The sequence below is a fragment of the Lemur catta genome, chromosome 6 (assembly GCF_020740605.2).
Source record: "Lemur catta isolate mLemCat1 chromosome 6, mLemCat1.pri, whole genome shotgun sequence".
In the NCBI taxonomy this organism is placed as follows: Eukaryota; Metazoa; Chordata; class Mammalia; order Primates; family Lemuridae; genus Lemur; species Lemur catta.
Window position 1 is genome coordinate 91,631,506 of NC_059133.1, and position 3,220 is coordinate 91,634,725.

The following is a 3,220-nucleotide window of genomic DNA, read 5'->3' on the forward strand; positions in this document are numbered from 1 at the left end:
TATTGTTCACCGGCTTAAGAGCAGAGCTAGCTTGAGTGTGGAGCAAATTACTTCTGGATGTTGCAGTTAACTCTAATGGTTCTTAACTTTCTCTTTCAGGGTCTCCTCATAACTTCTCCGAAACTTTAATAAGGAACCTTAGTCAACTGAGTCTCAGCGCTGGCACCAATTTCCCTTCCCCTCTCCCGGAAGATTTGCCCCAACAATTAACCCAACGACAGGCTAGAAGACGACGCATCTCTCAGGATATCCGAGATGCTGGGCCTTACAGAAGAAGAGGAGTGAGGACACTGTTGTCTGAGCGGAGAGATAGGCTGGCAAGACTGCGATATCTTTTACTCAACAACGGATATTCTCGGGTGAGCTTATGTCATATGGGCAGGGGAGACACTCACATAATAGGCCAGGCCCCAGTGGCTTATGCTTGTAATCCTAACACTTGGGGGAGGCAGAGGTGGAAAATTGCTTAAGGCCAAGAGTTGGAGACCAGCCTTGGCAACAAAGTAGACCCCCACCCCATCTCTACAAAAAAATTAAAATTAGCTGGGTGTGGTAGCATGCGCCTTTAGCCCCAGCACTTTGGGAGGCTGGGGCAAGAAGAATCCCTTGAGCTCAGGAGTTTGAGGATGCAGAATTGCTGAACTCCAACCTGGGTGACAAGTGTGAGACTGTCTCAAAAAAAAAAAATAATAATAATTAGTGGTGAGGGGAAGCCACTCATGGGAACTTAACTCATTTTTAAGACTCTTCAACTTCTCTTCAGGGTAGATGTGTGATAATAGTAATCTTTTTCTTTTTCTTTTTTTAATATTTTCTTTTTAAAATTTCAAAATATTACAGGGGTACAAATGTTTTTGGTTACATGTATCAGTTTTGTTATGCTTGAGTCATCTTTTTCTTGACAAGAGTTTCCAGTCTTTTTTTTTCTTCCCATGAAGGATGGAAGACAACTAGCAGACACTGGACTTAGAGGAACTCAGGTAAACTTTTTTTTAAATGCATGTGGGTGAGTATCTGGTTTTTCCTTTTTGGAGAGGAGGAACAGGGAATTGGCTTGTACTTTCTGAATCCCCCGGGGACTCTGCAGAAAGCAGTTCATATTTGTACCTTTAGAAAATTTCCTTTTAGAGCAGTTTTATGTTCATAGAAAAATTGAACAGAAAATATAGACTTTTTATATGCCCTGTGCCCCACCGTACACAGCCTCCATCACTGTCAACTCTGGATATCAGAGTTGCACACATCTGTTACAAGTGACAAGCCTACATTGACCATACCATTCTCACCCAAAATCCATACTTTATATTAGGGTTCACTCTGATGTTATTGACAATCTTCACCTGTTACCATTACAAAGTGACCCACAAGCTGCTATTCTTTGTTATTCATATTTCAATCTTCCCTTTTTCCTCCTAAAATGTTTTGCTTTTGACCCCTCCCCCACACACACTTTGTGTTTGTGTTCCCTGTTTCTTAAACAGCATTAGATTTCAGAGTTTGTTACATTTCTTTGCGGTGCAATATCCCAATAACCTCTTTCATTTTTTTCAGAGTGAATCAAGAAGTGAACCATTCAAATGTAGGTGCAGTTTCTGCGTGCATCACAGATGGGATCCTTCTGAAAATGCTAGAATAGGGAATTATGACACTGAGCCAATTTCACCATAAACCTTATGCTTTGTTTTTGGCTGGTAACTTTACATACCAAGTTGAGAAGTTACTCTTTGTTAGGATAGACTGTATAATAGCAATGATTTTGATAACCTATGAAGAGTTCTGTGATATCTTTTTCTTGTATCTTTTCCCTATTACCTTGATACCAGTAGATTATAAGGGATCTGTGTAGTTTAGTGTATTTGAATAACTTCACTATACTTTAGCTCTACTTTTTGATTTCACCCAAAGAATCCCCAATAGGTCTGAAGTATTCCCATGTGTTTTAGAAACCTAAAGTCAGTGAGATAAAACTCAACATCAAGAATTTGTGGCAAAGTAACTGGTGGGAGAAGAATGTGCAGGAAACATTGGGTAGCTTGGCTAGAGCTTAATTGATTAGGTTTTCTGGTCTTAAAAAAATTGCAATGAAAGGAAATTTTGATGTGCTGTATTTTTACTTTGTAGTAGCAAATAAATGTGTACATGAACAATAAAACTGACATTTGAATACCTTTTAAAAATTCTTGTTCTTGATTTTATATTTGTTCCTTGAATACACAGCTAGCAAGAACAATTTTTATCCTCATCACATTCCTAGAGTGTAAATATCTGGCATTCTAAATATCCTGTGATGCTGTCCCACTGGCAAGAAACATTTGGGTAAGGTCAGAAAATAAGGGCACAGGTATATCAACTTCCTGCAAGAGCTGTAAAAACTGGAAGGAGGTAGAAGAAAAGTGGAGCTTTAATAGGTTGTTGATAGGAGGTATGTAGGGGTTTCCCCCTCACACCAAGCAAGAAATTCTACAGTAAATAACCAGCTAGGTGTTCCCTGGTTTAATTCTGACACTACCTGGAGATAGCGACAGGGTTCAGTCTCTTGCATAAGACTATCCCTCACGTCAGATGCCAATTGCAAATCCCACGTTGTTTTGCCTGTGTTTCTGGCCAGCTATAAATGGGGGCTTCCGAGACCCCCTCCTTGGGTTCAATTAGTTTGCTAGAGTGGCTCATAGAACTCAGGGAAACACTTTACTCCAAGGTTACAAAGGATACAGATGAACACCCAGATGGCAGAGAGGCACAGGGCGAGGTATGGGAGAAGGGACATGCAGGGGAAGCCACCCTACAGGAGTCTACCCGTGTTCAGTTACCCAGAAGCCCTCAGAAATCAGTCCTTTTGAGTTTTTATGGAAACTTCATTATGTAGGCATTATTATGTATTGGCCATTGGTTTATCAGCTCAACCTTCAACACCTCCCCACCCCCTGCCTCTCTCTCTGTTCCCAAGAGGTCCAAGGGATGGAAGTGAAAGTTCCAACCCTCTAATTACATGGTTAGTTCCCCGGGCAACCAGCTGCCATCCAGGCTGGAGTCCAGGCTGGAATCCCCAGCCACAGGTGTCTACTAGCATACAAAAGATACCACTCCGGACGTTGCAAGGATTTAAGGACTAGCGGTCAGAAAACTGAATAAGACCAAATGACCAAATATATTGCATAATATTGCAGGAGGGAATAAATATCTTGTTTTACTTTTTTTTTTTTTTTTTTTTAGATTTTAG

General features: G+C 40.7%; 1 long non-coding RNA gene across 1 annotated transcript; it reads left to right on the plus strand.

Annotated features, from left to right (window-relative positions):
• Positions 1–206: 206 nt before the first annotated feature.
• LOC123640048 lies at positions 207–1,574 on the plus strand. Its single transcript, XR_006735857.1, has 3 exons — positions 207–359; positions 939–980; positions 1,552–1,574. It is a non-coding gene; the product is annotated as an uncharacterized LOC123640048 (long non-coding RNA).
• Positions 1,575–3,220: the final 1,646 nt, after the last annotated feature.